The sequence below is a fragment of the Canis lupus genome, chromosome 28 (assembly GCF_003254725.2).
Source record: "Canis lupus dingo isolate Sandy chromosome 28, ASM325472v2, whole genome shotgun sequence".
NCBI lineage: Eukaryota > Metazoa > Chordata > Mammalia > Carnivora > Canidae > Canis > Canis lupus.
In genome coordinates, this window is record NC_064270.1 from 35,450,897 (window position 1) to 35,464,539 (window position 13,643).

General features: G+C 44.8%; 1 protein-coding gene across 1 annotated transcript in view; it reads right to left on the reverse strand.

Moving 5' to 3' along the window:
* The window catches only part of ADAM12 (ADAM metallopeptidase domain 12), a 331,074-nt gene that overhangs the window by 111,928 nt on the left and 205,503 nt on the right, over positions 1-13,643 (reverse strand). The window lies entirely within an intron of this gene.

The following is a 13,643-nucleotide window of genomic DNA, read 5'->3' on the forward strand; positions in this document are numbered from 1 at the left end:
GGTCTTAATATTTAATGCTAAGCCCGGCGTGACCCCAGCCAGGATCTCTGGCAGGAAGGCCTGATTTACTTCGAGATGATCAATGGGGTTTTAAGTTGCGTCCCAATCCCACTCTTGTCTCTGATGCCCTTCAGGGAAGCTCCGATGCCGAGTGTTCCACAAAACCCAGTGGCAGGACAAATCACATTGACTGACATCCCCTCCTACCCTCCTGGAAACTGTCTCTTGTACTGAGATGAGGACCTCTACGGCCTATTTACGTGCGCTGAGAAATGTCATAAAATGAGGCCTAAATCTCTGGCTTTTGGAAACAGAAAAGCAGGTGAGATGGGAGCTGGAGGGGGCCTCCCTGAATTGCCCAGTCAAGAGCTGACAGTCCCTGTCGGCAGGAAATAAAACTAGGACGGTCTTCTAGGTCTGGGACAGAAGCCCCCGTGTGACACGCCTGCAGGATCCCACTTCTTGAATAACGTTGCTGCCTGTGACAAGAAGCCACAGCCTGGCCACTTCCTTACCGAGACAGAGATCTGTCCAGAATCCACGTGGCAGGAGCTAACGTGGCAGCCCCCACTAAGTGGCTGACCCACAGGAAAAGCTAAGCACACTCCGCTCGCCTCACTTGTGGCCTCTGCATGCCAGTGGCGTGGTCTGGCAGGGCAGCGGTGTGGAAGGAGCAGGACAAGTGGACGTTGGGCTTCGGCCTGTCCCTGCTGTGTCTGCTGCAGCACGTGGCTCCTCCACTCGTGGTGGCAGTAACCCACTTTCCCCAGGGCAGAGCTTGGTGTCCAGCTCTCCCGCCCAAGAAAAAGAAAATTCTAAGACCACCTTGACTTTGCTAAGAAAGAGGACTGGCTGGGATGAAGAGGCCAGTGGTCTCCAATAACACCTCCAAAAAGGGGTCAAGGTCACCTGTCACTGAGTAGAGAACAGACTTCTGGGACCATCTGAAAGGCAACTAACTCAAGGAGGGAGATGGGAGATCTGGACTCTTGTTATTTTGACTTTTCTTACTGATTCCGGATTTTCTCCAAAAATTCAGGATTTTAATACTTTGCCTACTACGTGAGAAACGATTTTTGAACTTCCTTCTATCTTTTGTTGTATAGTTTCCAGTTCTTATAAAGAGACATTTTCCATCTTTCTCCTTATGAATTTTATGTACTGCTTAGAGGGGGCCTTCCCCAAGGTCACACATATGTCCTTTTTCTTTTCTTCTATTTCCATAGTCTTGTACTTAGCCCTTTACTCTCCTTGGGATTTATTCAAGGAGTGTGAGGTCAGAATCTAACTGTCCCTCACACACTAAGACCCAGTTGTTCTCTGCTACCATTTTCCCTTTTGTGGTGATTGGAGGTGCTCCGTATCATATATGGGATGCCCACACCATGTGCATGTCTCTGCTTTCGTACCCCATGAGCTGTCCCCATTGAGACAAACCTCCGTGTGTCCATTCCAAGACCACGGCACCATTTTCGTTCCTACTGTCCCATCATACATTTTGATGTCAGGTAGTATAAGTTCTCTGTTTTGATTAAGGTTAAATTCAACGACTACAGGATTCACCTTTTAAAAGCATTTGGTTAACACGTTCACAACGTTGTACAGCTGTCACCACTGTCTAATTCCAAAACCTTTTCATCACCCTGAAGAGAAACCTCATCCCCATTAGCACTCACTTCCCTGGACCTGCCCCTCCTGCCTCAGCCGCTGGCAACCACTAATCTACTTCCTGTCTCTATGGATTTGCTTATTCATTCATTTCGTGTAAGTGGATTCATACAATATGTGGCCCTTTGTGTCTGGCTTCTTTCACTCGGCATAATGTTTACAAGGCTCATTTAGGCTGCAGCATGGGTCACTCCTGTCTATTGCAGAATAATATTGCATGCTCTGGAAATGCCACATTTTGTTTATCCATTCATCAGTTGATGGGTACTTGGGTGGTTTCCACTTTTTGGCAGTTGCGAACAGTGCTGCCACGGACATCCTACAACTTCCCGTGTGGATGCACATTTTTTGGTTCCCTTGGGAATATATTATGATACATGATTTGCAAATATTTCCCCCCACTTTGTGTGTTGTCCTCTCATTTTCTCGAGCATCTCTTTTGAAGCACAAAAGTCGATCATTTTGATGAGATCTTTTTCCCTTCGGTTGCTTATGTGTTTGGTGCTTGGTTATCTCAAGGTGCTGAAGATTTCCACCTATGTGTTCTTTTAGGAACCCTACAAGTAAAAAAAAAAAAAAAAAAAAGGAACCCTACAAGTTTAGCTCTTCTATTCACATCCTTGGTCTACCTTGAATTAATTTTTATATATGGCTTGAAGTAGGAGTCCAGTTTCATGCTTCTGCATGTGTAGATCCAGGTGATCCAGAGCCATTTGTTAAAGGGCTGTCTTGGCAACTGTGTTAAGGGCAGGTTTTCTTTGGTTCTATTCTTTGCTTTGACTATTTCTAGGATATTATTGCCTATTTTCTCTTCCCGATGAATTTCAGGATCAAATTTTAAGCTCTGTAATAATCCACTGAAGTTATTTATCTATTAATAATGTGGTTAATAATCCATTGTAATAAATCCACCAAGATCCATTTTCCTATTCACATACATGGTACGTTTTTATGGCCTTCCATCTAGTCTTGGATTTTTTTCATATTGCTGTCATGAAGTTTTCATTAAGGTTATTCCTAGGTATTGGGTAGGTTTTGTTGATATCATAAATAGGATCTTTTTTCTATTATATCTTCTACATCTATTTTTAATGTAAAGGAAGACTGGGTGTTTTTCTTAACTTATCTCCTATAAGACCATCTTATCAGCTTAGTTTATAGTTTGTATAAACTTAGCCCATCTTGGATTTTTTTTTTTCTGCTCTTGATTATGCTGACTGCAAACAATGAGAGTTTTGTGGCTCTTCTTTTGGCTCCCAGACAATGTTGAGGGGTGGGGTGGGGTGGCTAGGCGTCCAGGGGCCAAGGCAGGAGAGACAACTGCTCACAGAGGGAAAGCATGTGCAGAGATGGGAGGCAGTTAGTTCTACTTGGCTGGAAGATTCTAGGGCAGGAGCAGCCATGGTGAGGCAGACCTGTCCAGTGAGTATATGGCTCAGGGAGGACAGTGGTAGGGGAACACCTGCCCACCGGCCACATCAGGTATCCACCCAGACCTGGCTGCCAGCTTGCCTTTTTAGTGTCCACGTGAAATTACTTTTGAAAGGCTCCACGCCCCCACCCTCCCTTATATAAGTGGACCTGCGTACTTGAGGGAGGCGTGGTAACAATTTTCTAACCATGAGGGGGCCATGTAACTGGATCATAATGTCCCCAGGGTGCCCGAGGGATCCCAGCGGGGGAATTTCAGTCCTGGGTGCCCAGCAAGCACATCAGGGCAGAGAAGGCTCAGAAAGCGAAAGAGCAGTGGCTGATGGGTTTAGGCCACCCAGGGTGACCAGAATCACGGATTTTGTCTGTTACCCATCATACACTCCAGATTTTGTCTCATTTTAGAGAAATACGAGATGTTGCACTGGCAGCCGAGTATTGGTTAAACAATTAAAAACCAAATAGCGACAATAATCTTAATTGCTGACCTCTGAAATTTCAAACTCATTTATTTTCAGTCTCAATTTATTTTTTAATAGATTATTTATCAGACGTATTTTCAAATTAAATACTCAGAAATATAAGCTCATTAAAGCATGAGCTGAGAACAAATTAGTATAAAATTAATTTCCAGTTCACCAAGTGGGTTGAAACAGTGCTGATAACAGAGGGTCGGCGGGGGGGTGGATCCTTGCTCTCATGAGCTGGTCCTGAAACCATCCTGCCTCTTTCCATCATTACTGGGGTTCATAACTTATTTCTTAGTGCTGAAACTACTTTTAAAAAATATATTTATTTGAGAGAGAGAGAAAGAGAGAGCGAGCAAGCATGCACAAGCAGGGGGAGTGGCAGGAAGAGGGAGGGGGGGAAGCAGATTCCCTGTGGAGCAGGGAGCTGGACACAGGGCTCGACCCCAGGACCCTGGGATCATGACCTGAACCAAAGGCAGATGCTCCACCCACTGAGCCCCCCGGGCACCCCAGTGCTAGAACTACTTTCGCTTCATCTGAGGACAGCTAACAAGGCCACTGCTCACTCCTTAACCTCTTAGATTACCAAGTATAGTGGCTAGAACTCCAAATTCCAGATTCTCCAGGACAATTAGAATTTCATGAAGTTTTAATTTTTTCAATATGATTCAGCACACGCTTAAACAACCGTGATTTCATTTTCAGGATGCAGCAAGTCATATGGATAACCTCAAACTCAGAAAGACATGCTCATCACACCATGTACTGCATAATTGGTTGTGAATTTGATTACGAGGAGTGGAAGAGATGTAGCCTTGTGCTCCCTGGGAGGTTTCGCCCCCTCCAGCGGTGGCTGAGGCAGGGGGAGCAGTCCCCCACTTGGAGCTGGGGGGGGTCCTCCAGGTGAGTGCTGCCACCATACCAGAGGGCCAGGTTGCCTCTCGTGGGCTGATGCTAAGAGGTAGGATTCCATCAGGCCCTGTGGATTCGCAAACACCTGGCCTGTTGGCTGCGAGGGTGACCGCGCCAGTGAGAGACACAGCAGGCATCCATCACACTCTGGGAGGTCCTGCGCCCATGGCGCACTGCAGCTACGATCCCAGCACTTCCCCTTGCGAACATTCCCGAAGCATCCCCTTCCACAGCCTCAAGAGTGCCAACTACTATCTCTTTTTTATCACACCCGTGTCTGTAAAAGGCGTCGCTGAATAGAGGACACTGTCCCGCTAGCACGTCGATGCTGCTGTTCTGCTGATCCAATACATTCTGTTTCTACCAACAAAACATAACACAGAAAACAGTCCCAAACATGCATAACCACAAAATTACATCTTTTCCTTTACAAAACCTCTAACTATGTATTTTATATACTTATTACTTAACCTAATGCATTTCCCCACTCCAGTAAAATAAATTTTCCTTCTGTTTAATACTATCAATCAAATGTAATGGTGGGTAAGAGGGAGATGGAACAAGAACACTTGGGCCTCAGAAGAGTAGCCCTCCACCCTCTGCCATATGGGAAGCAAAGTACAAATTCTGTTACCCAACTCTCAGCAGACTTGAAAGGGATTTTATCTGTTTAAATTGCTAACAAAAATGGCCTGACCTTGTGATTCCAAAGGAAAGGGAGCAGACAAAGCCTGTTAGGGAGGATGCTGAGCAAAAATTATCTTCCATGCCACTTTTCCTCAGGAAGTTGACGGCCACCCCCACCCGCCAAGGTGCATCATATGCAATGTGCCCAACTGCCTCCTCATGTTAGTATTGGAATCACACAGGGTTCTAGCTGAAAGGGTGCTTCAGGTCGTCTAAGGCCAACCTTCCTCTTTCAGGCTACCCCCTTCCTGAGCAGCTATGGAAACTGAGGCCCCAACGGGCGAAGTGACTGTCAAAGGCCACGGGGTTGGTCGGTGGCACAGCAGAGGGACTGACATTTAGACCTGACTCCAGGCCAGACGGCTTCCCTCTGTGTCTTGCCACTGTGACCATGTGCCCCTGTAGGTCTCTCTTTTTGGACAGAAGCGATCACCTAAAATCCAAACTTAGATGCCTTCTGGAATCCAATAGAGCCTATTGTAATGGCACTCAGGGAATTGTAGGAAAGTGAATTGATTTCCAAACTCGCAGAGAGTCCTGCAGATAGAGGGAGTGCAAGGGCAAGCAAGTGTGTGTAGGTCTGCATGGAAGTGTGTGTGCGTGTGCATATGCGTGCATGTACCTACATGTGTCTGCATGAGCTATTGGCCTGCACTTCAGCACAACCATGGTCTAGGCCGTGTTCCCTCGTATGGAACATCAAGCCCCACATACCATGTGTTTGCTTGTGGTAGTGCAGTCAAGCAAAGGAAAAAGTGATTTTGCAGCCCCGTGCGTCTCTCTGGCTGGGCCACATTACGCTCAGCCTTGAATGCGGGACAGGATCGCTGAGCAATAAGTCACCACGCCCATACTCCCAGGGCTATCTTTTGCTCTCAGCTCTAACAAGAACCATGTCTGGTTAAACGACTATAAAGGACGAACCTCAAGGGCCATTCACATCATTTCGCTGGGCTGGAATTCTGCATCAGGGAACACATGCTTAAGAAATCATGTTCACGTTCCTCGGGACCTCCCAGCAAACTGGGCCTGGAAACAGGATGTCTGCAAGAATGAGAGCGCTAGATGGATCCTGAGTGGAGAGTCTTGGAATCCGAGACGTGGAGTCTCAGTTTTTAATCTGTAAAATGGGAGTGACACTTACTGCCCAGGGTTTTAGGGATCCAATAAACATTTCACAAGGAAACAGTCTCTGAAAAGGCACCGTCAGAGATCTTGAATGTGAAAATAGGTATTGTAAGCCCGCTGTGCCATAAACTCAACTTTCCTCCGCGCTGAACCCTAGCTCTGTGTATTTTTGCTGAATGCATGAATGTGTGTGAGAGCAATGGACACAGTGGAGAGGAGGGGGCTGATTTTCTTACAGTCCTGCATGGGTTCCAAACCCCCAGCTGCAAATCTGCTTGCATGTTGTGTGGGACTTTGTTGAACTGTGAAAGCGAGCAGGAGTGGCCTGTTGGCAGCCAGGTCGGAAGAGCGGAGGGGCCAGTTGCCATTTCACGGGGACGCCTGTACCTGAAGAACTCTGCTCAGCACTGCGCATCACCCCCTCTCCTGGCCGCGGCCCACATTCTCATCCTGCTCTTATGATATAGAGGGACTTCCAAAGGAACATACGGTCCAGGGTGGCTATGAGTTGTTGTGGGCAGTGGTACCGCTGGCTCGCTTTCCTAAAGGCCTGACTGTGTGCCAGGTTCAGTGTCTGAGTCATGTTCACATTCATGGCCGGTTAAGTGCTTCAGCTGGGCTTTGAACCTGGGCAGTCTGCCTCCCTGGCTTGTGATCCTAACCTTACACACGCTGCCTCCAGACGGAAGGCCTCACTCACAGCCTTCCTCTCTGACAACTTTGGAAAAGGAAAGTCGCTCAAACCTGGGGTTCCTCTGGGAACTTGTTCCAGATTCCACATGGATTTGGCGCTTCTGTTGTTTGGCTCCTAGAGTATCGTTGCAATGGGCCCGTCATGTCGTCTGTAGTCAGACTGTGCTCACAGAGACTGTGTCCTCCTCCCTTCTGTGAACGGCCACAAAGCACTGGACCCTTACTGATCTCCATTCAGTTGGGCCTCAGAGCGATGCACTTAGTGAATTCCCAGAGGGCTGTTGGGCCTTTTCTCTCCCATGTCCCAGGACTGCAGTTCCACAGGACATCCTCTGCTCTCTCCCAGAAGCATCTGCTGGGTGTCTCCTTTCAAACGAATGCTAGTCCATTCCCTAATCCACCTTGCTACAGTTTTCTAGACTAATTCCATTACCACAGCCAGGAACACCTAACAGAGAGCCTTCTGTGTTCTGTTCCAAATGAATCAGGCAGGATCACAGTGGCCAGGAGCTCCAATTTTAGAGTCTGACTACATGGTCTTGAATTCTTATCAGCTCTGGGGTTGATCTAGTTACTTAACTCTGCTAGGTTTCAGATTCCTTATCTGGCTGTAAAAATAGCAAACACTGATTTATTGGGAGGATCAAACAACAAAACGTCTATGCCTTGCATATCCCTGGTGCTCACTTAATGCTAGCAGGCGTCATAGTGAGCACTCAGTATATGTTTGTTGTCGAGTGAGCATCTGAATGAATGAGTGATGCACACATGAAGAAGGAGGTATATCACCTCTGAGGAATGTGCATGCTGGTTTAAGAAGTCTGGACTCGATGGAGGGGGCATTGGGGAACCTACTGATGATGATCGAGGAGGATCAAAGTAAGTGCAACAGGAACTGGCACAAAGAGAAAGATGTTCTGGAAGGACAGGACTGCTGAGCCAGGAAGAGGGGCTGGATTGAACCCAGGGGATACAGGAAATGGAGAGATAAGGTCAGATGGCTGTGACGTCTTGTGGTGGAAGGCAGGGCCTGCGCTGGGAGCAGAAGGGTCCATGGACAAGGAAAGTGTGGAAGACGCAGTGGGGCAGGGTCACCATGGGATATCGTCAGTGCCCCAGTGGGTGGAAAAGCAGAACAGCCACGTGGGGAGAGTGGATGGATTGGATGGGTGTAGAGTACAGTGAAGGCAGGGAAATTAAATCCATTTTAAAGTATTTCTCAAGAGTCTGATAACAAGCCTTTGCTCACACCTGCTACACTTAATGAATGGCCTGCGACTTCCCTCCTACATCCAGAGTCATCTTTTCATACATTTCATGCTAACTGTTGAGGGGTGAGGTTGACTCCCTAAGATCCACTTGCCCTGAAATGTTTAGTCCAAGCCAACTGCAGACATTCAACTTCTTTTATTTATTTTTTTCAGAAAGGGAGAAAGAGAGTTGGTGAGGGAGAAGGGCAGAGAAAGAGAGAGAGAGAAAATCTCAAGCAGACTCTGTGCTGACCATGGAGCCTGATGTTGGGCTCGATCCCATACCCCTGAGTTCATGACCAGAGCTGAAATCTTAACCTACTGGGCCACCCAGATTTCCCTCTTTTTTTTGATAGAAAACATTTGCCATGGAAATGGATGGGATGTCACCCAAACAATACTTTCAACAATCAAAATATTGGATTCCACATCTGCCTGATGGTTAGCCTCACTTAACACTGACTGGTCTCCTATTGGTATCCTCCCAACGAATGTCTTATTAAGTTTTCCCAAGAGAAACACATACAACAAATGGAACCTTTTTGGGAGTGGCTCACGCATCTAGGGTCAGACATTTCCCTTCTCCATCCCCATGGCCCAGGCCTCAGCAGCCATGTCCCCTCTGCTGGGCTTTAGGCTTTTCCACAAGAGCCAGCTGCCTCATCTTGCCGAATCCCTGCTCTTGCTGTCTCTGTTTACCACTTTGTGTGGTAGCCAGTGGGTCTTTCAAAGCCTATACTGGTCATGACACCCCCCAGAGTTGAGACCCTTATGGCTTCCCAATGCTCCTCCACAACAACCAAATGCATCACCATGACCTCCAAGGCCTACACGTTCTGACCCCTGACAACTCTTAAACACTTCCCTGCCTACAAGTAAAGCTCAGCATCAGCCTGGAATGTCCGTCTCTCACCCGTCCCGAGTCGTATCTCAACCTTTGGATCTCAGGTCACGCGCTCCTTCCTCCATGAAGATGTCCATGATCCCTTAGACCAGATGAGGCCCCTCAACCTTTCCTTCAGCACACTTATCACAGATTTTTATTAGGTTTGAGATACTTGGAAAAATGTCAATCTCCTCCCTCTAGCCCCATCGCCTAATCTATATTCAATGCCTGCTGTCCCCTCAGTGGTGGCCATAGTGTCTGGCCACGTGCAGGTGCTCAGTTAGTGCACGTCCAACAGATGAGTGTGCATTTCCACCCATCCAGCCCTGACAACCCTCGGGAGGCGTTCTGGAGCGTTACTCTGGCCTTTCCCCGAGTTGTCTTCTGGGATGCAAATAGCACAATGTCATGTGCATCGTCTCCCACAGGCCTTATTAAAAGTAACAATATAAAACATAATCTTCCCTCAGATGTGGCCGGCAGAGGATAAAACCACAAATATTTCAGCCTGTCAGGACAATGGAGAGATAAAAGACAAGCGATTAATTCCAAAATTAATATCAGCCACTACGCGGCATGTCAACCAGCTTACGCTGATGGTTGAGAGATGAAATTTTAAAAAAGAGGGTACTACAGCCAAAAGTGGTTCTTATTTTTTCATAATCTTAAATGGAGGAAAATTCATAGTGTGCTGACTTTAGGGGGTAAGAAGATGAGTCAGCACATTTCTTTTTTTGTTCTCCAGCCTGATTCAATAAAAACAAAACCCCAAAAGCTGCGTCTGTCTCCTCACCACGAAAGATAATACGAGGTCACGGACTCTCCTCAAGGGGGTTTCTGCTGGGAGGACCAGCTGTCGGGGGCTGTGGGTTCTCTTTAGTGGGGAAGACTGTTCACTCCTTATCTTTACAGTAACACGGCTGATGGCTCAGGAAGGGGACAAAGTAGATGCTGGAATACAAGACAGGTCTTCCTCTTTCTAATATGTGCTTGCTGTTTCTGGAGGTTTTGGACGGGGGTGGGGGGGAGTTAATTACCTTCAAAACAAGGGGCTTCTGGTATATTCTGTTAGAAGATACAACTTTGGCCGAGGTGGGACTGAGGCATCCTGCCATTTCCAACCTTCATCTCTACTGCTCGGTTCTTGCTAGCCAAGCCGTGGGGCTCATCCCAGGGAGGCTGGGGATGCAGGGCACTGTTGCTGAGAAGAGTCCATGCAGGGAGTGGGCAAGGCTTAGCCCCCACTGACTGAGGGAGGACGGCAAGGCTAGACTCATGGCCTTTCCCAGCATGGGCTCTCCCCGCCCAATGAGCAGGGACTGGGGCTTTCAGGCCTGCTGGCTCCCACCCCCTTCTCCCTATAAAGGACACTTCCATGCAGAGGAACGATGGAAGAGAAGGGATGGAGCAGACATCTGCCTGTCTGTACTGTGACTTTGTAGAAAAATGAGAAGAAAGAAAAACATAATCCCCCCACCCATCACAGAAAATAGAAAAATACAGAGTTTCCCCCCCTCAGAGACGGACACTGTTAGCATTCTGGCACGTGGCCTTCCAGCTAGTCTCATAGACATCTACCTTTGTAGCCTACAGACCGCACCATCCGAGCCCCTAACAGACCTGCAGCTGTCAGGTCCTCGTTTAACCTAGTCTTCTATCTCTTCTTCTTTCTTATTTGTCTTCCCAAATGAGAAAAAAAGGACAAAAATTGCCTAAGAAAAGGAAAACTAGAAAGGGAGATTGAAACCAAAAACATAAAACAAGTAAAATAATTTTGGGACCATATCTTACACATTCTGGGTGTGTCCGTGTTAGACACTCACCCCTCCTATACAACGGGTAAGTGGAGGACTCAAGAATTTATATGCTTAAGAGTGTATTTTATTCATCCTATATCCTCCCAGGCTAACAGTGTTGGCACACAGAAGGTGGTTAATAAATGTCTCTGGAGTGCATGAGTAAATGAATGAATGGAGGGGCACCTGGGTGGCTCAGTGGTTGAGCATCTGCCTTCGGCTCAGGGCATGGTCCTGGGATCGAGTCCCACATCAGGCTCCCCTGCAGGGAGCCTGCTTCTCCCTCTGCCTGTGTCTCTGCCTCTCTCTATGTCTCTCAAATAAATAAATAAAATCTTAAAAAAAAAAAAAAGAATGAATGGATTCTCGGTGGCATCAACCAAGATGCTGCAGTGGCTACATGAATCAGTATTGGAAGGTTTAGTCTATGCAGTGTGATATTTGGGGACAGAAGGGAGATATGAGAAATATTTCCCACCTGTAAGAGCTCTTTTAATCTACATAATAAATAGTATAGATTATATTTGAAGAAATATATCAATTATAATAATACTTTTCATCTACAGATATTAATACATTAAATTATATTATCCGATACACTGATGTTGAACTATCTTCACATTCCTCAGGTAAGTACAATTTGGTCACAAAGTATTTTTAAAAATCTGTGCTGGATATGATCTGCAAATATTTTATTTAGGATTTTTGCAACTATGTTTATAACTGAAACTAGTCTATAATATTCATGTTGTGGATGCTCTTTTTCTGAGTTTTGTAGTTCCTCTCTCCTCCTTTAGAAAATTAAAAAAAAAAATCTCAAGAATTATTTGGTCTTTACAGATTTGGTAAAAGTTACCTGGTAAAATATTTGGGTTTGATGTCATTTGAGGGGGGGAGATTACAAAAATACTACTTTTTATTTAATTTCTTTATATGGTTATATTTACATTTTTGTTTTATCTTGAACAGTGTTAAGGATTTCCCTTTTTTTTTTTTAAGGAAATGGTTATTAATGTTGATAGCATTCCTGTAATTCTCAAAATCTCCGAATGACAATAGTTATGTCCATCTTTTTGCTTGTAATACTGTTCCCTGGGAATTCTTCGTTCTTGATTAGATTTGTATTTTATTCATTTTATTAATATTTTCAAAGAATCATCTTCTGGCTTAATTGAATCTCTCAATTATTTTGGTCTTCCTTTTCATTAATTTCTGCTCATCTTTTAAAGTTTTCATTTCTGAGAGCGGTATATTTAAATCTCCCTCTCTGGTTGTGGATTTGTCAGTTTATTTTAATTCTTTTGATTATTGCTTCACATGTTTTGAGGCTATTTTACTGGGACACATACGTTCAGTTACTTTACCATCCTTTTGAATTGCTCCTTTTCTCATCAAGTAATCAACCCCGTTATCCATAATAATGTTTTTTTGCCTTAAGATCTAGCTGGTCTGATATGAATGCTATGACAGCAGCTTTCTTTGGGTTAATATTTGTCTACTACACATTTTCTACTCCTTTCACAACCATTTTGTATGTTGAGTGTGAAGCTTGTAAAAATTATGTAGCTGGATTTTAAATTTTAAGCAGATAATCTGTTTTTACTTTAACAAACAGATTCAATCTATTTACATATAATTAGAATAATATGTTGACTCATTTTTATGTAATTATTTTGTGTTTTATATTTACTCTGCCTTTCAAATCCTTTTCCTTCTTTCCTGGCCTCTGCTGAGCTGATACATTGTTTTTGTTCACTATCTATTATTTGGAATTATACATTTTGCTTTTCTGTTCTTTTAAGAGTTATACTTAAATTTGCAAGATAGTTATCAAAATCTATAACCTGCATCTCTGTTATTTTCAAGTATGATACAAGTTCTTAAACTGTTTTAAATCTTCTCTTTGCTTGCCTTGTCTTAAAACATCCAAATTTAGTCATTATTTTTGTAATCATTACTTTAAATAGCTTACTTAGATTTATTCACATGCAATTATTTGGCTTACTCTTGCCTCTAACATCCTACCCTTGTCTCTTATGTTCCATTTCTTTCTTAGTACAAGAGTCTTTGGTAGATACTCTCTGTTAAAAGTGGAGAGGAGTAAATTCTCGTTTTTGTGTGTAAATGTATTTTATTATTATTTTTGTAATTTCCCCTTGACTCTCTGAAATTTTAATTTTGGAGTTGCCGCTAAGAAGTCTGTTGTTGGTTTTGCACAAATGTCTCTTTTCTCTCAGGTGGTTTTACGACCCATCTTTGGTGGTCTGCAGTTTTACTACAAGCCATCCTCGACAGAATTTATTTGCACTCTTCCTGCTTGTGATGCATGTCTTTCTTCAATTCTGGGACATTCTCATTACACTGTTTAAACATTCACTCTGGAATTTTTCTTTTTTTAAAAAAATAGATTTATTTATTTTAGAAAGAAAGTGCACAAGTGGGGAAGGAGGAGGAGGAGGAGGAGGGAGGGAGGGAGGGAGGGAGGGAGAGAGAGAGAGAGAGAGAGAGAGAGAGAGAGAGAGAGAATCTCAAGCAGACACCGTGCTGAACATGGAGCCCAACATGGGGCTCAATCTCATGACCCTGAGATCACAGCCTGAGCTGAAATCAAGAGGCAGACGCTCAACTGACTGAGCCCTTTCACTCTGGAATTTCTATTAGGCCTATTCTGTTCTCTTTAAAATATTTACGATTTTCTCTGATTTTTCTATTAGCTTGCATT